Source organism: Meriones unguiculatus, chromosome 18, assembly GCF_030254825.1.
Source record: "Meriones unguiculatus strain TT.TT164.6M chromosome 18, Bangor_MerUng_6.1, whole genome shotgun sequence".
Lineage (NCBI taxonomy): Eukaryota > Metazoa > Chordata > Mammalia > Rodentia > Muridae > Meriones > Meriones unguiculatus.
Window position 1 is genome coordinate 44,149,098 of NC_083365.1, and position 25,741 is coordinate 44,174,838.

Here is a 25,741-nt window from a genome sequence, read left to right on the forward strand (position 1 = left end):
ATTGGCATGGAGCACGTCTCGCCCCTGGGGGCAATGGTCTCCTGAACCTACTCAGACCTCGGACACCACCACTGCTAGTTCTAGAACTGATGCAGGATGTTCCAACGAGGGGGTTAAGGCTTCTCATAATATTTCCTATAAGCCCACACCTGTTTGTTTATATCCCCCATTTTTATTCATTATTAGCCAGATAGAGCCAAGTAATTGTGGTGATGATACTTGCTTTTTTGCCCAATGCTGGAATGCTAGTAAATTTAGGTATGCCCTGGTTACTCGCATGCCTCCCTGGGTGCCTGTGCCCATTGATGCCCCTCACGCTATGACTCTCTTCAGACAGAAAAGGGATCTTGGAACTACAGCCACCATTCTTACTGCCATCTCATTGGCGGCTCTTGGAGCTACCACCGCGGCATTAGCCATGAATCATACTGGGCAGACTGCTCAGACCCTGAATAACCATTTAGCCAATGTAGTTCATGCCTTAGTTGTACAGGAATTAATGCTCAACTAAAAGGAAGCTTGATGGTGTTCAATCAGAGGATTGACCTCGTGCAGGAGCAAATTGATACCCTATGGCAAATCGCTCAACTTGGCTGTCAATGAAAATATGCTGGACTTTGAGTCCCTAGCATATAACATGAGAATTTTTCCTGTGCTGCAAATCTGTCTAAACAATTGTCTAGCTATATTTTAGGTAACTGGACTGGAGAATTCGATACTACGATGGAGCAGCTGAGAGTGGCCATTGTCACAGTAAATTCTACCAGAGTGGACACAGGACTAGCCACAGGATTATCATCATGGATTGCTGCAGCCATGAATCATCTGAAGGAATGGGCGGGCATGGGAGCGTTAGCAGGCCTTCTGGTGTTGGTCTCCTTGGTTTGCCTGTGGTATATAGGCAAGATTAGAGTCTCACAACAGCGTAATGCAGCCATGACCATTCAGGCCTTTACAGCCATTGAAGCAGGACAGTCTCCCCAAGCATGGTTGGCTACCATAAAAAGCTAAAATGTTATGCTCAGGATGCGAGGCTAAGCACTGCACTCAGGGTCAGCCGCTTTGGACCCAGAGAAGAGCATGTCTGATTGCATGCGGGTTGATGCCCCAGGTTCCGCCTCTGAGAAAAAGGTATCGGACAAGTCTGATGCTCTTTGGGTGGATGACACCTAAGTGAACATTGGTACAAAGTCCCAATTTATTTCTAATATCAGAGATCAGACCTCTACTCTTGCCTGATGCGTCTAAAACAAAAAGGGGGAACTGTAGAGAGCTGCGGAATGCTATGCCTTAAAGATGGAGCTGGTTTCTGCCTTCCACCTTCCCGATGGTGAGTGCTCTCTGTCACGAACAATTCCACATTTGGTAAGGCTGAGGATCTGGCTTGCTTCCATGTATGTGGACCTATCTGCATTGCCCACGTGGCACGCTGGGGTTGGCTACCCAGAGGCTATTTAAGCTGTGGGCTGGCTTTCCCCAGGGTCAGATGATTGTTCAAGTTTCCTGAATAAACTGCATTGAAAAAAAAAATTTAATCTAGAAAACAAAAGCAAAAACTGTGTTTCTATTTCTGAAGTTGATAGGCTATACAATCTGATATTTCAATTTAAAAAGAATAAAAACTGAACGGAAACTGAATAAATATACCAGAAACTAAGAAATATGCTTAAATTACCTGTAGAAAGACTATCTAGACAGTCTATTGGAACCAAATTGAGAAGCACAGTTCAGCTTGTGAGGAAAATTATCTGTGTTTAAAGAAAGGTATTTACATGAGGACCGAGTTCATCTTCCTCCCCTGTGGCCTGGTAAGGAAGTCTCATGGGCTGAGTGATCAAAAAGCAGGCAAGATAGTCTGTGCCAGAGATATCCACCACTTCCCTAACCAGTGTGCCCACAGGAAGCTTGAGATGCCCGTCAGACTTGTCTTCTTGTAGTCTGTGTATTGTAGTATGTCCATCCTGTACTATCTGACAGGAGTACATACCATGTATGTCTTCCTGGGTCTGGGTTACCTCACTCAGGATGATCTTTTCTAGTTCTACCCATTTGCCTGCAAATTTCATGCTTTATTTGCTTATTTTGTTTTGTTTCGTTTTTACTGGCTGAGCAGTATTCCATTGTGTAAATGTAACACAGTCATCAGTTGAGGGACACCTAGGTTGTTTCTTGTTTCTGGCTATTATGAATAAAACTGTTATGAACATGGTTGAGCAAATGACCTTGTTATATGGTAGAGCATCTTTCGGGTGTATACCCAGAAGTGGTAGCTGGATCTTGAGGTAACACTATTCCCAGTTTTCTGATAAAGCGCCAGATTGATCTACACTGTGATTGTACAATTTTTTACTACCACCAACAATAAAGGAGTATTCGCCTTTCTCAACTTCCTTGCCAGGATGTGTTATCTCTTGAGTATTTTATCTTAGCCATTCTGATGGATGTAAATGGAATCTCAGAGTCTTTTTGATATGCATTTCCCTGATGACTAAGGACGTTGGACATTTCTTTGTTTCTCCACTATTCCAGATTCCTCTGTTGAGAATTCAATGTTTAGCTATGTATCCCATTTTTTTAACAGATGGGCTAGGATGTCTGGGCATGGGAGCTCTTCTATTCTAAGGAAGAGGGTATGGGGAATGCAAAAAGGAGGTTGGGACTAAGAGGAGAGGAAGAAGAAGAGGCCTATGACTGATATGTAAATTGGATTAATTAATGAAAAAAAGGAAAAAGAAGAAGAATATTTGAGCAGGAAGTGGGTTCTAAAATTTGGTCTGCCTTACCCAGACACTGAATTCTGTAAGACGTACTTAAAATGTACCTAAGGAAGGTGATACACACACACACACACACACACACACAAGACTATGTATATAAAAGGAAGTATTAAAAAATCAATAGCAAAATAATGGAATTCATAACAGACAATTGACCTACAAATAACCAACAAAGAGAGAAAGGAAATGCTCAACATTACTAGACATTAGCAAAATACAAATAAAAGTCACAATGAAATACCTTTCACAAATATTAACTGGCTACTTTGAAATGTACTAAAGATTAAAGCTACCAGCAAGGATGTAGAGGAAAATGACACTTGCATTCTCCATAAATCAATGTAATTTAGTGTAGCCATTATAGAAAACAATACTTAAACACCCCAGAAAATTAAAAATAGAACAACCTGACTGCACATTAGAAATACCACTCTTACTATTGTTTATATACTTAGAAGAAATTAAGGTATGCTGAAGAAATATCAACTTTTGATGTGTATTGCTACACTATTTATAATCTCTGAGGAAGAGAAAGAACCCAAGTGCCCATTAATGAGTGAATGAATAAAGAAAATGGGTGTGTAACTATTCAATGTCCCATTATAAGAATGAATTATATCTTGTTATTTGGTACAGAATGGAATGGGGCACATGAGGTCAATTGTTGTGGAATCTTAGCTAGTTAGAGGAAAGAGGTAGAATGATGAATTTATCATTATATAGTAGCAAAAAGTTATGATATGTTTGGGAATAGATAGTAAAGATACTATAATTAGTAAAGTTAGTATAGAAAAGTTACTATAATTAAAATTATGTATAATTCAAAATGTTAAAGAAGGTGGAGAAATGGGAACCCCCCCCATTGCTGTTGAGAATGTAAACTTGTACAACCACTTTGGAAATCAATCTGGTATTTTAGGAATAGTGCTTCCTCAAGATCCAGTTATACCTGTAGGCATATATCTGAAACATGTTCAAGTATATAACAAGGACATTTCCTTAACTGTCTTCATAGCAGCTTTATTTGTAATGGCCAGAATCTGAAAACAGCCCAGATGTCCCTTAACATAGGAATGGATGCAGAAATTGTGGTACATATACACAATGGAATATTGCTGAGCAATTAAAAACAAGAAAATCATGAAAATTGCAGGCAAATGGTGGGATCTAAGAAGGATCATCCTGAGTGAGGTATCCCAGAAGCAGAAAGAAATACATGGTAAATACTCACTTATAAGTGGATATTGGACATATAATATAGGATTAACATACAAAATCTATATAGCTAAAGAAGCTAAGTAAGAAGGAGGACCCTGGGTAAGATGATCAATCCTCACTCAGAAAGGCAAACGCGATGAACATCGGAAAAGAGAGAAAATAGGGAACAAGACAGGAGCTTACGAAGGAGGGCCCCTGAAAGACTCTACACAGCAAGATATCAAAGCAGATGCTGAGAATCATAGCCAATCTTTGGGCAGAGTGCAGGGAATCTTATGAAAGAAGGGGGTAATATAAAGACATGGAAGGGACAGGGGCTCCAAATGGAGAGCAAGAGAACCAAAAAAATTTGGTCACAGAGGTTTTTTCTGAGACTGATACTGCAACCAAAGACCATGTATGCAGATAACCTAGAACCCCTGCACAGATGTAGTTCATAGAAGCTCAGTGTCCAAGTGGGTACCCTAGTAAGGGGAACAGGGCCAGTTTCTGACTTGAATTCAGTGGCTGGTTCTTTGGTCACATCCCTCTGAGGGGGAGCAGCCTTACCCCTTACCAGACCACAGAGGTAAGGGAGGGAGGGTGGAATTGGGAGGGACTGAAAGGGGCCTGTAGCTAGGATGCTAAGTGAATCAAATATAACTTAAAAAAAACTAAATAAAACTAAATAAAAACAAAATATTAACAGAGATAATTTATATAATTTTCTTCACACATACACACACGAAAAAAAATATTTAAGAGGTATATTCACCCTGCACTCTTACTCCATAATGGATACATGTACTTACATGTTTTAATTACAGTTACTATTGCTATGAAAAACAAGTTGAAAACAAAAGGATTTCTTTTTGGCTTACATAGTCAGAATCCATTAAGGGAAGCAAAATCTAGAATAAATTCACACCTAGCAGGAACCTGGAGGGAGGAGCTGATGCAGAGGCCATGAAGGAATCTTGCTTACTGCCTTGCTCAGCCTGGTTTCTTATCGAACTCAGTCCTACCAGTCCAAGAATGCCCCATGAGCAATGGATTAAGCTCTCTTCCACAAACACTATTTAGGAAAATGCCATTAAAGACTTATCTGACTATAACTTGATCTAATGGAAGTATTTCATCAACTGAGGTTCCTTTCTCTCAGATGACTTTAGCTGTGCCAAGCTGATAAAAAATATAGACAAGAAGGCAAATATTAATATAACCCTTTAAAAGTTTATCATTTTATGAATTTGTTAATAGAAGTCGGAGTGGGAGAACAAATAGCATCCTACTAGATGCAGTGTAAAGTGGAGGGTGTTATAAGATAAAGTATAACAGGTGATACTCAGGGAATAGTTTGATTTAGGCAAATTTATGTTGACTCCCAAGACTATCATTTTCTAGCTGGATAACCATAATGAAATTTATCGTATTGCTGTTATTATGTTTTTCTTACCTATAAAAAAGGTAATTTTGCATAAGTATGACTTTTGCTACATACTAAGCATTGAATTATATTTTAGCAAAATAACAGCTAAAGAGATTTGAAAAGAAAATTTGAAATTCTGTTTAAATAAAGCTCTATCATTACAACCTTAGTCCACCAGCAGAACTATAAAACATACTGATGTTTAATTATACTACCATAAATGTAGGCTATTTTGATCATAACTTCACTGTTAAAACTTTGATATCTACCTCCACAATACAGTATCAAAATTCTTGTAATCAGCCACATATACATAGACACATATCCATACAAACAACACTTGTACCCATATATACATATTACACACATGTGTATTTATACGTATTTATGTAACAATAGTTTAAGAAGAGGTCATGAACGTGTAAAGAATCCAGGGAGACATGAGAAGAGTTGTAACAGACAGGGAAATGGAAAATCACGTATATACAGCTGTAATTAAAGCAAATGAAGGTGGGGGGGATTTTCCATACCACCTGCTAGCAGGTAGTTTAATAAAAAACACGGAAAGTCAACACCTAACGTGTTTTTCCTTTAATCAACATAAATGCCAAGAAACAGCAAGACCTGACTTTGACTAAATTATATGTTTGCTTTGGCATTCAGTCCAAATGGCAAGTTCATCACATGCCTCCGAGGGGAACAATTGCTCTCCTGCAGGCAGGAGTACACATGACAGCAAGAATGCCTTAGTCTCTTCCTCTCTGACCTCTGTATTATACATCATTCCGGTCACTTTTTACCATGATTCAACCAAGGACCAAAACAGAGTTTTAAAAAGCCAAATTACGATAGTCAATAAATGAAGGAAAAAAAATGAGTATTCATTATGGATGAAAGAACAAATCAAAATAATAGCAGATCAACATTTGTCACCTCTCTGCCTTGTCACTATGCGGCAATGTACAGAAGCACTCTCCTGAAAGCTGGATAGGCAGAGCTGAATCTGAATAGCATGTAAAAGGATTTCATTATGTGGACCTATTATGTAGATATTTTACCGTATTAAACTGAGTAAACCAGCATCGTGAGGGCCACAGACAGAATGGTGGCCATTCCCATCCTGACTCTAATTCTTTCCATTTATAACTGTGCTTGTTTTAACTTGTATTAACTAAGTTAGTACTTATTTAAAAGAGTTAAATAAGTCAGTGTAGAAGTCTACAGAGAAAATCAGACTAATCCTATGGAACGTTCTTATTTTACAAAGAAGTACAATCAACTATTAAAAAAAATTGAGATAATGCCAGTTGTGATAACATCTAAACACATGTTCATGTTTTGCCTGGATAGCTACACTTACTCGAATTCTTAAGGACATTAAATGTGTTTTATTATGCCACAAAAAAAAAAAAAAAAGAATGGGTTATTCTTGGAAAGACCCTGCTGTTTGAGGTTGCACTCTTTCCAGTCTGGATAGCCATTCTGAGCTCAGCATTAAGGTGCAGGACTCCCTCTCCCCAGCAGGGTCTCCTGCTCTCTGCCTCACTTCATCTGGAGAGAGTCTTGAGATAGATGCCACTAACCACATTCGATATACGGCTTTTGACACAGATTCTTATGATAGGAGCATGCTGTTTAATGCGAATCAAGAACCCTTGAAGTGCCAAGTTCCAATCAAATATTAACACCTATCCTTGGAATTCCCCATCCACTCCCCAAAGGGTGTAAAGCCTTTGCTCTCTGGAAGTAGGGTTGAACTGAGTTGCTCCCTGAGTGTTTCCTGGAGTGTGTGATCCCAATAGTGCTTACAGGCCTTCCCAGCCTTGCTCATCATCTCATGCCCCTTCTGACTTTATGGGCTGGTGGAAGACAGGCCCTCACGGAGGAGGAGAACCACAGATCATTATACAAAATAGAATTATTCAATAATTAAGGCTCATTTAGAAAAAAAAAGGGGATATTAGTATGCTTACTGAGGCAAGAAACTTCGTAGATCAAATGACAAGGATGGTAGGGAAAAGCACTTGATAAAAAGCCTAATGACATGAGTTGCATCCCTGGGACCCATATAATAGGGTGAGGACTGAACCACACAAGCTGTTTTACCACATCCATGTGTATATCGAGTCTCACACAAACACACACACATACAGACACACACACACACACACACACACACATATACATGTACATACATAAGATAAATAAGTAAATGTAATAAAAGAAGAAATGTATTGATTGTTGGTAAAATGTGTACTACCAATAAAATAATTTTAAAAGGCCAAGAACTCAGTCACAGCAAAGTAGGTGTTGTGATGCCACAGAGTATAAAAATCTGTCAGTTCTGTAGCTGCTGATTTGGAATGAAGCACAGCCAGCACTTTCTTTTAGATTTATTCTTCAGATGGATGATTTCTACCCATAACATGTTATTAAAGCTTTCTCGGGAGTCACAAATGGATCCAAAGCAAAGAGCATATTGATTAAGTGTAATTTCTATTATTAAAATAAATGGTGTTTTTTTTTTTTCTGTAAGTGCTAAATACTTAGAGACATGCGAGTGATATATTATAGTTAAGTCCTGTGTTGCACATATAACTTGGGTTTAGTGGAATTACAGGGAGAATAATGTATTAGTGTGCGGGTGCGTGTGTGTGTGTCCACAGGCATACTCACATGTCTACATATATGTGTGCCTAAGTAGGTGTACATGTGGATGTGTGCATTTGTGCGTGTGTGTGTGTGTGTGTGTGTCTGTGTGTGTGTGTGTATATATGTGTCTGTGTGTGTGTATATATATGTGTCTGTCTGTGTCTGTGTGTGTGTGTGTATATGTGTCTGTGTGTGTGTGTATATATATGTGTCTGTGTGTGTGTGTTCTACTATGTTTTCCTTTCTAAAAACTTCAGAGGGGGAGAAAAAAATTCCGTTTACTTTTAATCCTGTTTCTCTTTTTTTTTTCATTTATTTATTTATTTTTTAATACTACTTACATTTGGTTAACTTGTATCCCTGCTGTATCCTGCTTCCTCTTTCCCTCCCAATCCCACCCTCCCTCCCTCATCTCCTCCCTGCTCCTTTCCAAGTCCACTGATTGGAGAGGACCTCCTCCCCTTTCATCTGACCATATTTTATCAGGTGTCTTCAGGACTGGCTGCAAAGTCCTCCTCTGTGGCCTCGCAGGACTGCTCCTCCCTCTGGGAGGGTGGGGGGGAGAGGAGAGGAGGTCCTGCCTTAATGCTGCTTCTTTTTTTTTTGCTTCTTTAAAATGTTTTACTGAAGTGTTTTGTCTCTGTGACAAATACCAAACCCAGAGCAAAAAAAAAAAAAAAAAAAAAAAAAAAAAAATTACAGGAAACCAAAGCAGATATTTTTGAAGGGTGAGAAACATCAATTGATTTTTAAAGAAGTTATGGTTTCTACAGGAAACTATTTCTTTCTTTTTTTTTTAATTTTCAAGTGACAAAATTTATTTATTTATTTATTTTTATTGTTTGTTATTATTAGTTACATTCTATTAACTCTGTATCCCAGCTGTATCCCTGTATCCTGCTCCCTTATTCCCTCCCAATCCCACCCTCCCTCCCTCATCTACTCCCTGCCCCTTTCCAAGTGCACGGATTGGGGAGGACCTCCTCCCCTTTCGTCTGGCCCTGTTTTATCAGGTATCTTCAGGACGGGCTGGAAAGTCCTCCTCTGTGGCCTAGCAGGACTGCTCCTTCCTTGGGGAATGGGGAGTCAAAGAGCCTGCCATTGAGTTCCTGTCAGAGATAGTCCCTGTTCCCCTTACTATGGGAAACCAATTGGTTATTGAGCTACCACGATCTTTGTCCGAGTAAAGGTTCTAGGTTATATCCATACATGGTCCTTGGTTGGAGAAACAGTTTCAGAAAAAAACCCTGTGCCCAGATATATTTGGTCCTTGTGGGGCTCCTATCCTTTCCTTGTCATACTAATTCCCCTTCTGCCAAATGTTTGGTTATGAGTCTTACTATCTGTTTTGAAACACTGGTTGGTAAGGTCTTTCAGATGCCTTCTGCGGTAGACTCCTGTCATATGTACAATGCACCTCTCATTTGTCTTTATAAGTGAAGATTGATCATCTTACCTCATGTCTGCTTTCTTGTTTATCTCTTTTAGGTGTGTAGATTTCATTATGTTTATTATATCTTGTAGGTCTATATAAGCCAATATATACCATGTTTGTCTTTCTCCTTCTGGGATACTTCACTCAGGATGATCTTTTCTAGATCCCACCATTTGCCTGCAAATTTCATGATTTCCTCATTTTTGATTGCTGAGTAGTATTCCATTGTGTAAAATGTATGTCTTCCTTTTATTAAGTAAACGCCTAATATACATGTCTTTAAGCAATACACAGAGGTTAAAAAAAAATGGACTGTGTGTGTTTGTGTTTGTGTGTGTGTGTGTGTGTATAGTAAGCTCAGTGTTAAAAAGAGTGGAGTTCATTGCTTTCTTTTGTGTTTTACCTTGTAAATTTTGTGGTGTTTTGTTGTAATTTTCATAGCTAAAGTAGAAATGACTTCCACATGTCACATAAAGATTGGCCTGCTCTTTGATCACTTCCCCCTGCGGGGGAGCAGCCTTACCAGGCCACAGAAGATGACAATGCAGCCATTCCTGATGAGATCTGATAGACTAAGATCAGAAGGAAGGAGAGGAGGACCTCCCCTATCAGTGGACTTGGGGAAAAGGCATGGGTGAAGAAGGGGAGGAAGGGTGGGATCAGAAGGGAAGGAGGGAGGGGCTTATGGGGGGGATACAAAGTGAATAACATGTAATTAATAAAAATAAAAATAAAAATAAAAAAGAAGTAAAGTTAAAAAAAATTTTAAAAGAGCACTGCTATGTATACACACCCACACACCTGGGTGCACACACATACACAGGAGCTTACACACACATAATAAACACACATATGTGTGCTTTCACAAACATATGTGCACATACACACTTGTTGACACAAAAACGTACATACATAGAAAGAGGTATGTACACACACATGCATATAAATGCACACACACAAACATGCACACATACACATACTAAACCTACACACATGCAAACGCACACAAACATGTACATAGGAAAACACATGCACATGTGTGTATCAATGTCATCAATGTCTAGTGAATTAATCTTAGCAATTAAAATATTATCAAATATAAGACCATGCTATTTCATTTATTATGCAAAAGAAATGCCTGATGAGAACTAAGTTATTTAGCAATGTTAAAAAAAATGTGCCTCAATTTTAGGACTGAAAGTTTTTGGACAAAGTGTGCATCTTAGAATTAATGAGACTTGCTGAATTCACTATCTGAAAGTAGGTGCACCATACAATATCACTGTTAAGGAAGCAATGTTTAACCCTGTGTGTAATATCTGTTACATAATAACAAGTAACACACTGTGTGCTCCCTCTGAAGCTAACAGTCTTCATAAAGATATCTGAGAGGAATCATAAAATTATAGAAAATACTGTTCGCTCACTAGATGGAAAAATAAGAATTTCAAGGTGCTACTTCATTTTTAAAATTAATTTATTTTTATTAATTACAGTTTATTCACATTTCATTCCAGCTGTAACCTCCTCCCTTGTCCCCTCCCAATCCCACCCTCCCTGCCCCTTTTCCACCCATGTCCCTTCCCCAGTCCACTGATAGGGGAGATCCTCCTCCCCTTCCATCTGACCCTAGTCTATCAGGTCTCATCAGGAGTGGCTGCATCATCTTCCTAGGTTGTCTGGTTACACTGTACCCCCCTTAGGAGGAGGTAATCAAAGGGTACTATGTGATTTTAATGTTGTTTCAGGCTAAGATTATTAAAAAATAAATAAATCCCCGCTACAATTATCCAGTTTCCCACCGTAGGTTTATAATTCCACTCACAATTCCATAGAAACAGCTAAATTGAAAAGCCTAAAATGTTGTCAGTGGGTGGTTATGTAATCTCCTCCAGTGCTAAGTTTAATATCAAGAATTACCTCTTCCAACACAAACAATAAAAAGTGTTCAAAGGCTAATTCAGTAATTTAATAACCAAGCACATTTCTCATTTGAGTTCTCTGCAGATGGGAGACATCTGATTCGGCTGGTTTTAGACACGTCTTCTTTAAAAATGAAAAACATCAGCAAATTGGTAAAATAATGTTCTGCCTCCCTGAAAACCACCACCACTACTATCACCACCACAGCCTTCTTTATGGTAAACGTGCATACACATCACACTAATTCCCTTATAGCAATATCAACTATTTGTGTTGTAGAGCATATTCATCCATATATATTTAAAGGTGGCAATAAAATAATCTCAGGCAGTTCCTCCAAGGGGATCTGCAAGAGATGCTGCCCCCATCAGAGATGGCAGCTTTGAGAAGTTTGAGCCCTAAGGACCTTGCATGGGAAAGAAGGCTACCTAATATTGCTGAGAAGGAGTTGGCTATTGTCTGTGCTTCTGTATTAGTTTTCAAATTATTATGGGGATTTTTTTTTAAGGAGAAAATAAAAATTTATAAAAAGGTAGTGTACTGTTGGGCTGAGGTTGTGGGGCTAAGTTAACCCACCTGAGTTTGTGTAAGCCTGGTCCACGGTGCTTGCAGAACAATAACATTTCCTAACAGCGCCTCCAGGATGCCATTTTTACTCTTAAGAAGTGGTATCTTGGAAAGAGTGGCCCATGTGAATGAACAATCATTCAAGCTACATGAGCCAAATACTGAGTATAAAAACAGTTTGCATTCTAAAATTTTGTTATGGAAAAATACAAATTAATTCCCGCACAGTTTCATTACACAAATTGTTTCTCGTCTGTAAGTTAAAACTAATGAAAAGCTGAATAGTTATTAAAAAAAATAAGTTATCCTCAAGCCATCAAAGAATCATTACAGATTTGATTGATGTTTTTCAGACAAAGGTCTGACAGAAAGGTGTGCTGTGGAAAAACAAATTTTTTCTCCATTTATTTATTTATTGAATCACTTTACATCCCAATTTCAGCTATGGAGAAGCTTTAAATCATTGGTTTTAGTGCATTCAGTTACAGGTAATCCTTAGACAGTGAGTCCTAGCTGAGTTTTAGAACATCAAACCTGGGACAAATTAACTTAATGCAAATAAGGAGATATATTTAAGTTTGACAACAAAGAGAAATACAAACAAACAAAAAACCTAATGTTCCTTTAGCCTTAGGTGGGGACACAAATATTGTAAAATCCAGAAGGCCAGGACAGCTGCTGTGAGTTAGTGTCTTCAAGATATGAAGGCAGTGATGGATCAGACCTTGAATTTCTTTAGTCTCAGCACTAGGGAAGCAGAGGCAGGAGGATCTCTGTTCAAGGTTAGGGTAGTTTAAGGAGTGATTTCTAGGACAACTGGGGATGTTACACAGAGGAACTCTGTTACAAAAAGGAAAAAAAAAACGATATGAGAGGGAAGTTGTGTCCACAAAACATCAGCAAAAGGCAGAAATAGGTTTGTTAATCATCTGCATAATACCACCACCAGATGGTATGCCAATGTGGATGGGGGAAATGTCACAAGGTCATATCCCTAAATCAAGAACTATAGGCAATTAATGGATGATGTAAGTTGTCTGGAGCCAAGTTAGCTCTAAACACATAAGAGAAACAGTAAAATGACTTAGTGGGACAGGGAAGTGGGAGGGTTAGGGAAAAATACACACACACACATTCACACATATATGATATATATATATATATATGTAACATTTTGAAAAATCTTAAAGAAGAAGCAGAAGCAAAAGAGGAGGAAGTACAGCACAGAACACCTATGTTGGCCTGGCAGAGCAGGAAAGAAGAGAAAGTGTGCATAAAGACAAGATGGTCCTGACTCACAGATTCTTGAAGCACTTTGTAGCTGTCTTATTTTATGTATTATTATTTGCATTTATTAGAAACATAAAAAGTCTACAAGAAAATTTTATTTCCTTTGCAATGACTTAATCAATGGCCATTCAGTTTTAAGCATCTCCAACTAATTTTTTAGACTTCTGTGCCCAAATGTTTGCTTTTATACCCATCTTCGGCAGAATCCTTGGATTCACCTTGAATCTTGTGTTTGTTTCTCTCCAATAGTGCTTGCTTACAGGGAGTTACCGTTGATTTGTTTTATTTCCATGGCTTTTGATTAAAGTTGCTTCCCTACACAAGACATGTATATTCAGAACTCATTGATAAGTACCATAGAAATATCATACCATGTTATGCGATTGCAATACCCAACTAATGTAAGTATCCACAGCTTTTAAATCATATGTTATCATAATTTAGTGGGTGCAATAAGCTCCCAGCAAAACAATCCAAATTTAAAATCTAAAAACTCCTGGGTCAAATACTGTCTCTTTAAGAGACTCTTTTTTTTAAATTATTTTTATTTTTATTAATCACAGTTTATTCACTTTGTATCCCCTTGTACCTCCCTCCTGCCTCCCCTCCCAATCCCACCCTCCCTCTTCCCCACCTGTGTTCTTCTCCCAGACCATTGATAAGGAAAGTCCTCCTCCCCTTCCTTCTGATCCTAGTCTATCAGGTCTCATCAGGAGTGGCTCATACCCACAACCAAAGGACAGCCTACTGCTCTCAGACCCAAATCTGAAGGCAAAAGGAGCAAACTTAACAGAACTGTCTTCAGTTACCCTTTACTACCAGGGAGTACACAAGCTTTAATGACTCTTGCTGTTGCCGGCTGTCTCTGCTTTCACAGAGCAACAACTGCAGCCATGGCTAGGAAAGGCAGAGCTAAGAGACAGACAGACCTCTAGACAGAGGTCGGCCTGGAAACCACAACTAAAATAAAAACACCGTGGCTGAAGGTGTCTCCATTCCTTTTGGCTTTGTTTTGGCTTTGAACCTGATTGCAATGAGTTTAAAAGTGATTGATGGCTCTTCTAAAACATTCTCCAAAAAATATTCAAGGAGAAAATGGGGAGAAAGCCCAGGGAATACTAAATTTCAGATTGTAGAAAGGGCATTCTTCCTGATAAAAACTGGATTAATAGCGGCTAGAATTCCAAGCTCTCTGACTGCAAGATGCCTGTCAGCTCTTTCCAGGAAGGGTCCACCAATATTTAACAACAAATAAATTCATATATATATATATATATATATATATATATATATTAACTGAACTTTGCTTGTTACAGCCTAAATTGGCACAACTCGCATAAAATTTAAAATTTTGTTTCTTTCCTTAATTTTCCTTTAAAGGATTTGAATTACAATGATAATAGATTTGATGTAAAATATTTGAACAAGAGGGTAATGGCTCATGCTTTTAATCCTAAAACAAAGGAGACAGAAACAAGCAGATCTCTGAGTTCAGGATCAACCTAATTGACATAAGAGAAGCCAGGGCAGTAACTCCTGTTGTTAGCTGCTTGCAAAGACAGTCTAGAATTCTAAATGACAAACTTTTTCTTAAGGTTACTATGCAAGTTCTTTTTTCTTATCAAAAAAGATGGTATGGTATGTGCTGACAGATCTAAAGGTTGGATTTACATCAATTTTAGGTTTATGAAAGGAGAGAAGATGTCCTACTGCTCTAAAAAGGCTGGCCAGTCTCCTCAGAAAGTGGGACTTCCACAAGAGAACTGATGCTGAAGGACCCTTTGGCTTAAGAAATATGTTCTGTTGGTCAAGGTAAGTACCCCAAATTAGGCTGGAAGACAAACATGCAAACTGCACGCCATCCACATCAAAAAAATTTAAATGCTGACAAAATTAAAGTGTCATACTGCTCTGGCAGTTGGCTTATCTTTTCAAACATGAGACATTTACACAGATGTCAGTCATTACTGATGCACAAAAGACACAGGGGGTTTATAGATGGCAAAGTACATGCCAGCCTAGTTAAGTCCTAAAACCTCAAAGATTACAATTAATATGTTTAAAAGGGGGAACTGTCCATCCCATATCACAAAAAGCACAAGCCAAAGAATAACCACAACCAATGTAAAAACACTGGAACAAGCTGTCTAGGGTATGCTTAAATTCTAAAGGTAAAAGGACTCATATAAAACTTGGCTATAAAGGCATAATTTCCTATTCCATATAGAAAAGGGGATAGGACAAAAATAGTCACAACATATATAAAAATCCAAGCCTTAACAGGTACATGATGCCTAGGGTATGCTTAAACTCTAAATTAAAAGAGAGTTTATATAAAGTTTACTAAAAACATGCGTTTTCTTTTTTTCTCTGGATATTTTTTTAATTTTAATTTTTATTAATTATACTTTATTCACTTTGTATCCCTCCTATACCTCTATCCCTCCTCCCCTCCCTCTTTTTCAGCCATGTCCCTCTCCAGTCCACTGATAAGGGTGGTCCTCCTCCCCTTCCCTCTAATCCTAGTTTATCAGGTCTATTGTTCAAGGCACCAGATTGTCTCTCTATCGAGGCCTTCTCTCTGGAGATGGGTAGCAGCTTGGCCTAATACAACAGGCACAGAAGAGCCCAAAGAGGATATTTAGGGTCATACAACCTTGTTTTGATTTCAATATGAAAATGATTGTATGTTCAATAATAATGGTACCTTATATTGCTGATCCGGCTACATGGGAATAGCTCTGTAACTGACTGATTCATGGATGTCCATGCATAGCCAGTAATTCTTGCTGGCTCATTACATGTACATGCCATTCTTTCATATGGCATAAACATAGACTTACAGATGTCTTTCTTCTGCTCATACAAAGAGCAGAAAGCCATTCCTAATTGATCTGTGCATCCTGCACATCTCATATATTTACAGTTTTACAACTGTATAATGCTTGTGAGAAATTATACATTTTCAGAACAAAAGAACTGGACTCTGGTGATGCTTCATGAAACCTGATAGGACCCATCCTTTCCACATGCTGCGACACTGAAACATCTGTTCCAGAATCCTCCTTGTTCCAGTCTCAACTGTTTCAGTTGCTGTTCTTCATCAAAACCTGTTCCTTGGAGAGCTTTGAAAAAGAGCTACTGATCTCAGTTTGGTCCAGCATTTTAGACTGTTCCAAAAAGGACTTCTGTTAAGCTTGGAATTTCTCAACATTCAAAGACTGGACCACAAATATTAATGCTTGCTTAATCAGTCATTTCTGGGCCCCCAAACAAGATTGCTTTGCCCCCCAAATCAGCTAAAAAAAAAAACCATGAGAGTGACATCTCATTTCCATTAAAGGGGGGTTGGGCAGGTTTTCAGTTGTTTTCTGGGACTATGAATGTTTATTGTCATTGGGAGATGGTTATAAGGCATTAGTGGTCTTGTTCAGAGAGAAAATGAGGTTAGACTCAGGGATTTCTCCCTTTTCTTTTTTTCCTCTTTCTTTTTTTCATTGGTAAGAAGAAAAGGAGTTAAAAAGAAGTAAAGGGAAATACAGGGATATTTACAGGAATAAAGACAAAAGGTAGATTATTTAATTTACTCAATTTAAGGTTTTATTGCTTATTCTCAAATAAAATTATTTTAAACTCATTGGTATAGGATTTTGTATATTGCTACAAGTTTAACGTTACTTTCAACACTCTTAAACTGTTCTTACAACTGTTTAGGATACTAGGTAATGAAAACTAATTGTTAGTTAATAAATTCATGGTCATGCCAAACACTAGTCTAATTTATCCCAGGAATATACACCCTAGGTTTAACAGATAGATATGATTCTATAGATAGATAAGTCTTCAAAACCTCAGAGATCTACAGAATATGGCATTTAGAAATACATTTTATTATTTTAAAGATTCTTTGACAATAAGACATGGCATCTCCTGGCAGCACACAGCCTACCTCAAAGAAGATAGTGATCATCAAAGAACCCTCACATGGCCATGGCTTCAAATACGGCAAATCAGCCCCCCCTGGTTTCACAACAGACAGAATTCTGCCTAAAATGGGCAAGCTCAAATGCAGGCCATTTCGACAGCCTAAATATGCCAAGCCAGGCTAAACAAGTCCTAAATAGTCCCTGTTTCACAAATATGTTTTTGAAATATACTGGGACAGAAGGCTGAAAATGATGCTCCAACATTGTAGAGAGTTTGGGGTGGCTGTTCAGGTAACAAACTGTCCATATAATTTTCTATTTTTTTTTGGAAGCTGCTAGCATGCACTTCCTATTTACATAAGTAATTTTATTTCTTCTCAAATCTCTGATGGGACTGAAGACTAGATAGTTATAGTTTCACAATTAACTTAGTTACTTAGTAATTAAAAAGATGTTTAAGTGTACTTGGAAAGGGGCAGGGAGGAGATGAGGGAAGGAGAGTAGAATTGAGTGGGAATGAGGGATGGGGCTACGTCTTGGATACAAAATAAATAACCAGTGATTAATAAAAAAATAAGAATTAATAAAAATTTAAAAAATTAAAAGATGTTTAAGGTCTAGATAAATGTTTTTAGGGTGATAGATACAAACAATAAAATAACATGCACAAAACCTCAGACCCTCATAAAAAATAGATATTTTCTTTCTTCAAGATTGCCAAATATACTTACACTAGACATTACATATGTAAGCTTTAGCTGTTGGTTTTTATAATTGTTTCATGATTCTTACTGTAAAGAAGTGGCCTTTTTATTTAAACAGAAAAGGGGGATTATTGGAGGTTGGTCATTAATAATTATTGAAGAGTAAGAGCTTATCCAAGTGTTAGTAAGACTATAAAAATTGACAGATTAATTGCCCTGATCTCAAAGGACTAAGATGTAGATGAAGTGATTAAGATAAATTACGATAAAAGACTTAAGAAAAATTTTGAAACCTTGCTATGTGTTGAATAGTACAGGGAAAAAGTCTTATGGATTGTTACATTGTAAAGTAGAATTTGAGCCAAACTTCCAAGGTAAATTTTAACAATAAGATATCAAGTAGAAATGAGATGAAAGCTGAAAACAATCAATATAAAAATTGGGATCCTATTATTTATTTATTTATTTATATTAGGATTTTTAGGGAGAGGGAGAGATGGTCTCACACTGTAGCCTAGGCTACCTCAAACTCCAAATGTACCCCACACTGGCCTTAAACTTGCTGTAGTCCTTCTGTCTCAGCTTCTGCCATACCTAGATTACCTAGATACCTGACAACACCCACTCTGATCTTTTAGCAATTTAGATACTGTCCTAAGTACTGAAAATAAACAAAATGCTATCATTCCTTCTCATGGACTTCACTGTATATTAACAAATTATTGTCAACTATTTAGAGAAATGTAAATCCATAAGACACTAATAGACAGATGATGATGATAGACTAGATAGACCAAGAGATATAAAAATACATAGATCAATCAGTTGATCTATAGATAGATAGATAGACAGATAGACAGACAGACAGATATATAGATAGATAGATGGATGGATGGATAGATAGATAGATAGATAGATAGATAGATAGATAGATAGACAGACAGACAGGAAAGCAGACAAGCAGACAGATAAATAGAAGCAAGAAGATATTGAAGTGAATTAAGGTTGCTTTGTTTGTTTAGGCCTACAGGTTTTTCCTGGGAGAGAAAACTTAATCCCTATCTGTGGGAGAATCTCTGCTTCAAGATCTCCTCATAGGGGTTTGTGGTTTCACCCAAGTCAGTAGCAACAGGACTGTCCATGCCCAGTATGCAGCAAACAACTGTATTAATTCTCAAATATCTTCCTTTCCAAGGCTCTTAGCAAATCACAGGAGACAATTTCCTCTTTACTTTTTAAATGTGGTATAAGTTACACTCACATGAGTTTAGAGTGTCATCAGAAGTTCCACCTTGCTCAGCTCCACTCTCTCTGGGTGAACATGCAAACTTGGGATCAAGTGAAGCATTTCTAGGAAGAAGAAAAGTTAAAACATGTCATTATTCTTAAGAAAGATAGGAGGCAACTTCAGCAAAATTACTTGAAATTAAAATCTACCTAATAAAATAACCTAGAGGGATAAATTTCTCTCTTTTGTCCTTCTTCCATATATATACACACATGCATATGCATATATATGTATGTTTGTATATATATATATATATATATATATATATATATACACATATAGAGAGAGATATATGTGTATATGGCATACTTGGGGCTTTTCCTAGAAGAAAAGAGGATATATATGAATATACACATATATCTTATTGTATTCTTTATATACAAATGCATATATATATATACACATACATACATACATACATACATATATCCTCTTTAATCATAATATGTAGTTCTAGAAAAGCATTTTCCTTTATGAAGACTTTTAACAGATTGTTGAGTCATATTTTCCCAAGGAGAAAACAATCTATGCAGTTGCTTAAACCTCTCTTCCTTTACACGCTCTGTGTTTGACAAATGAGCTCATTCCTTGTCCCTTGTCACACATCATACCACATGTTCTGCTCTTTGGCCTGAAATTCCACATTCCTCTTTTTTTCATGTTCTCATTTGCAATACATCAAACCTCTGTCTCACTGTCACCATTCCTCCCTTCTTCCTCCTCTTCATGAAACTACCGATAAAAGTTAGTATCAATCTCATCTACATTTCCACAAATAGCTTTTTTATCTAAACTCACAGTGCACAGAAAAAAATAGAAGAGTTATGGCTGGAAATCAGATACATGGCATTCTCATTGTTTGAGTGTAAAGCTAGAGTAGGATGAGGATTTTCTTGTTATTTATATTGTATATAAGCATGGTAATAACACATCTCTTAAAAACTGTAACCACTAAATATAGTAAATCAGCCATTTAGCTAATAGTGGTAGACTTACATACCAGGAATTGGAAAGTCCTCCACAACTAAAAAGTTTTCATTTGTATCTAGAGTACCATTCTCTCCAGTTTTCTTCTCCCATCTGGTCCTATTTTAGTCACCTCCATGGTTGTCTTTCCTTTTCGTTATAGTGAACTGCACAGTGGCTCACATCCTGACCACAGATTTTTTTTTTCCTCTTGTTGGAATCATTCTCTGCATGACCTAACACTGAGTTCTAAGTAATATCTATGTACTTACGGTGGCCAAAAATACATTTCATCTCAGACTTCTCATCAGTAGCTATACTGAGTATAGATGGTTTTCTTGATACACTGACCTGAAGTGCTATGGGAGTCTTAGAGTTAGAATAGACACATGTGAGCTTCCTGCCACCAGCCTGCTCCCTCTATAATCTCTTCATAGGTAAGGAAAAGTTTTCTTTCATTTTCTATTTCAAACACATTTGGAGCTACCATTTCACTGTGATGAAAAAAAAAAAAAAAAAGTACTCTGACCAAAACAGCTTAAGAGAGGGAAGATTTTTTTTTTCTTTTCTTTTCTTTTTTCTTTTAGGAAACAGTTCATCACACTGGGAAGTCAAGACAGCAATTCCTGGCAGGAACCTGGAGGAAGAAACTGAAGCAGAGGCCACTGAGGAATGCTGAATGCTGTTTGCAGATTGTGTCTCTGTCTCTGTCTTTCATTCTCTCGCTCTAACTTTCATAATCAAAGCCCAGCTAGTTTACTCACACAACTCAGACTCATTTGCCTAAGGATGGATTGCCCACAGTGGATTTACCCATCCTGCAACAGTTAGCATTCAAGCAAATGCTCCCTCAGACATCCAAACCATCAATTAGATTTAGGCAAATCCTAGATGAAGTTCATTCCTCTCAGGTGACAAATGTTTTTCCATTGAAGACTAATCAGTACATCCTAAACCAAATGTGTTAACATACTCCTTAGTCCTATTTTTAAATGTACCAAAATGCAAACAAGATTTTCCTTTTGTTCTCAAAGAATACAGCCCCAAAGTACTGTACAGATTTCAAGTGTTGGAGTCTCATTTTTCTACTTCATTCCCCCCTTTCTGTAGGAATCCCTAAAGGGATAACAAAACTGTACATATTCCTGCTCGAATTATTATAGAGATTCCTTACCATAGCTCTCTGCAAAATAAGGTTTCCTAGAAGCTACTGGGAAAAGCTGGGCCAGTGTCCATCTAGGGTTTGTATCTGCTGTTCCTTTTCTCTAAAATACTTTAATCCTAAACCAGGAGACTCACTTCCTTACTTTGCCCAATCTTGCTGATAGTCATCCCATTTGTTCTATTTTTGAAACAGAACATCTTGGCATTGTCTATCCCAATAAACACTTTATGTTTTATTCAAAGCATTACCATTTAAGACACTTCTCTTTTTTTTTCAAATGGACTTTTAGAATTGCTTATTTTTTCCCCTTATGAAAGAAAGCTTAAGTTTTTGTTTTTTACACCTGTGCCTCGAGTCTCCAGTGACTTAAATTAATGATCTCATGTGGTTGGGAATTTGCTAAATTAATGTGATAACAAAAGTCATTAGATTTCTAAGAATTTGATAGATGACAGATGATATCACACCAAAAATTTAGTACTCTTACTGCTTCTTTAATGTAAGATGTGTAAGGAGAAAACCAGATCCTTCTCCTTAATAACTTCTGTTCTGTTTTCACAACATACAATTTCCCCATCCCCATCTGCCTGAGACAGAGAAAGATTATTCTACTGAAGGAGAAAAAAAAAAGATACTACTGAGTGGTTTAGATCTTCAAATCACTGAATAATAACATTTTTTTTTTCTTGGAAAAACTAGATTGCAGGGCAGGTGTCTGCCATGTTTTAGATAGACAACATCCTCCTGAGTCTTTTTATCCTTATCCATAGAGCTAAAATGATGACAATTATGTATTATCTGTCATTTCCCCATGAGAGCTGAGTCAACATAGTGGGGGTAACTGTGTAAAATAGGACGGGAGAACTAAAATTGCTTTTAATAAAATAGGACAATTGAATATATAGCTCAGTTAAGGCAAGCCTCAATCTTGATAAGAGTATATCTTGCTCTGTACACAGAAGGCTTACCTTTTGTGTTATTAGACACCTCACCCATCTTGTAATATTAGTGAACGACCTGATACTAAAGTTTGACTTTTTGAACTTCAAACTATTGTTAAGTACCTATTTTCACTATGATAAGCAGTAGTAACATCTAAAATAGACAAATTACATTGCCCAATATAAAGAGATAGTATTTAGTCTATTAACAAAATTAACAAAAATATATACTTATGTGATAGTTTGAAAGGTTATTATACACTAGATCAAAATCTAACCTCATTCCATGTATCAATACCTGGTTCTCAAATATTACATTTTTTAGAACCCTAATTATTATCTGCATTTAAATCTGGAAATCTATGAATTAGAGAATAATTAATATGTATACAAGAAGGGAAAGATGTAATGAGTATTTGATAAAACACTGTACCTACACATTGAGCTTCAAAGTCATATTATACTAAAAACAATCTAGATTTGTTCTTGTTTATGATTGAATCTGTTTCAGAAGGATTGGGCTGTGCCCACCAGTAACCTTAACTATATATGTTTGTTTGTTTGTTTGTTTGTTTGTTATTTAACATTTTACTGAGTTCATCCTTGGGGCTCTGCCTGGCTTTCTTTTTTTTTTTTTTTTTGTTTTTTTTTTGTTTTTTGGGTTTTTTTTGTTTTGTTTTGTTTTTTTTTTGTTTTTTATTTTATTTTATTTTTTTATCAGTTACATTTTATTAACTCTATATCCCAGCTGTGTCCCAATCCCACATTCCCTCCCAGTCCCTCCCTCCCTCCCTCATCTCCACCGTGCCCCTTTCCAAGTCCACTGATAGGGGGGACCTCCTCCCCATTCATCTGATCCTGTTTTATCAGGTATCTTCCGGACTGGCTGCAAAGCCCTCCTCTGTGGCCTAACAGGACTGCTCCTCCCTTGGGGGTGGGGAGACCAAAGAGCCAGTCATTGAGTTCCTGTTAGAAATAGTCCTTGTTCCCCTCACTTTGGGAAACCAATTGGTTACTGAGCTACCACAGGCTACATCTGAGTGGAGGTTCTAGGTTATATCCATACATGGTCCTTGGTTGAATGTCAGTCTCAGAAAAGACCCTATGCCCAGATATATTTGGTCCTTGTGGAGCTCCTATCCTTTCCCCATCAGACTAACTCCCCTTCTTTCTTATGATTCCCTGTACTCTGCCAAAGGTTTGGTCATGAGTCTTTGCTTTGAAAACACTGCTAGTTAGAGTCTTTCAGATGCGCTCAGTACACTCCTGTCATACGTTCAATGCACATCCCATCTGTCTTTCTAAACGAGGATTGATCATCTTACCCCATGTCCGCTCAATTGATTATCTTTTTTAGGTGTATAGATTTCATTATGTTTATCATATCTTATAGATCTATATAAGTGAGTATATCCCATGTTTGTCTTTCTCCTGGGATATTTCACTCAGAATGATCTTTTCTAGATCCCACCATTTGCCTGAAAATTTCATGATTTCCTCCTTTTTGATTGCTGAGTAGTATTTCATTGTATAAAAATACCACAATTTCTGTACCCATTCCACCGTTGATGGACATCTGGGTTGTTTCCAGGTTCTGGCTATTACAAATAGAGCTGCTATAAACATGGTTGAGCAAGTGTCCTTTTTGTGTACTTGAACAAACTTTGGGTATATACCTAGCAATGGTATAGCTGGGTCTGGAGGAAGCACTATTCCTATTTGTCTTAGAAAGCGCCAGATAGCTTTCCAGAGTGGTTGTACCAGTTTACATTCCCACCAGCAGTGGAGGAGGGTTCCCCTTTCTCCACAACCTCTCCAGCATGTGTTATCGCTTGAGTTTTTCATCTTGGCCATTCTGATGGGTGTAAGGTGATATCTCAGGGTTGTTTTGATTTTCATTTCCCTGATGGCTAATGAGGATGAGCATTTCTTTAAGTGTTTTTCTGCCATTCGATATTCCTCTGACAAGAATTCTCTGTTTAGCTCTGTTCCCCATTTTTTAATTGGATTACTTGGATTGCTGCTTTTCAGCTTCTTTAGTTCTTTGTATATACTGGATATTAGTCCTCTGTCAGATAAAAGTTAGTGAAGATTCTTTCCCAATCTGTAGGCAGTCGTTTTGTTTTGATGACGGTATCCTTTGCTTTACAGAAACTTTTATATATGTTTTTATACTGCCTGTTCCTGGAAATGAAAAACATGTCTTTGTTTCACAAGGTTGTTATGACCACCTTGGTATACTACCCTGTTATGACTACTTTGCAGCTGTGTATTTTTCACCAAGAGGTTGTTATTACTAACTTCTTAGGTTTATGTTATGCTTCCGTATGTGCCTACCAAATCCTTTGCTTGGAAATGCTCTGCTCCTTATTTATAAACACCCTACTTTACCTGTGTCAAACGCTGATGTCTTGAACCTCACCTTAGGGAGAGACGGCCCCTGCACAAGAATAAAGAAGCTTGCTACAAACAATTTAGCCATGATTTGGCTAAGTAGTCTTTCTGTTTTCAGTTGTGGGATTAACATACAGTATACTAGATAGCTCTGTATTACAAAAGCAAATATTCTTCAGTTGAGGGGCATCTGGGTTGTTTCCAGCTTCTGGCTATTACAAATAAAGCTGCTACAAACATGGTTGAGCAAATGTCCTTTTTGTGTACTTGAGCCTCTTTTGGATATATGCCCAGGAGTGGTATGGCTGGATCTTGAGGAAGCGCTATTCCTAGTTGACTGAGAAAGTGCCAGATTGATTTCCAGAGTGGTTGTAAAACTTTACATTCCCACCAGCAGTGGAGAAGGGTTCCCCTTTCTCCACAACCTCTCCAGCATGTGTTGTCACTTGAGTTTTTGATCTTGGCCATTCTCATTGGTGTAAGGTGAAATCTCAGGGTTGTTTTGATTTGCATTTCCCTAATGGCTAGTGAGGTTGAGCATTTCTTTAAGTGTTTCTCTGCCATTCGGTATTCCTCTACAGAGAATTCTCTGTTTAGCTCTTACATCTACACAATGGAATATTACTCAGCAATGAAAAATAAGGAAATCACGAAATTTGCAGGTAAATGGTGGGATCTGGAAAGGATCATCCTGAGTGAGTTGTCCCAGAAGCAAAAAGACACACATGGTATATACTCACTCATATAGACATACAACATAGGACAAACCCACTAAAACCTGTGCATCTAAAGAAACTAAGCAAGAGAGAGGACCCTAACTAAAATGTCCAATCCCCATCCGGAAAGGCAAAGAAGATGGACATCAGAAGAAGAAGAAAACAGGAAATAACCTAGGAACCTACCACAGAGGGCCTCTGAAAGCCTTTGCCCTTCAGACTATCAAAGCAGATGCTGAGCCTGATGGGCAACTGTTGGGCAGAGTGAATGGAATTTTAGGTAAGAAGTGGGAAATAGTAAGAGCTGGAGAGGACAGGGTCTCCACAAGGAGAGCAACAGAACCAGAAAATTTGAACACAGGGAACTTCCC

General features: G+C 37.7%; 1 protein-coding gene across 6 annotated transcripts in view; it reads right to left on the bottom strand.

Annotated features, from left to right (window-relative positions):
* Lrrc4c (leucine rich repeat containing 4C) overlaps positions 1-25,741 on the bottom strand; it is a 1,367,614-nt gene that overhangs the window by 813,706 nt on the left and 528,167 nt on the right. For all 6 annotated transcript variants that reach the window (XR_009587505.1, XM_060372132.1, XM_060372131.1 and 3 more), the window contains one exon: positions 19,162-19,250. The gene's annotated coding sequence lies outside the window, so the exon portion shown is untranslated. The remainder of the gene's footprint in view (positions 1-19,161; positions 19,251-25,741) is intronic.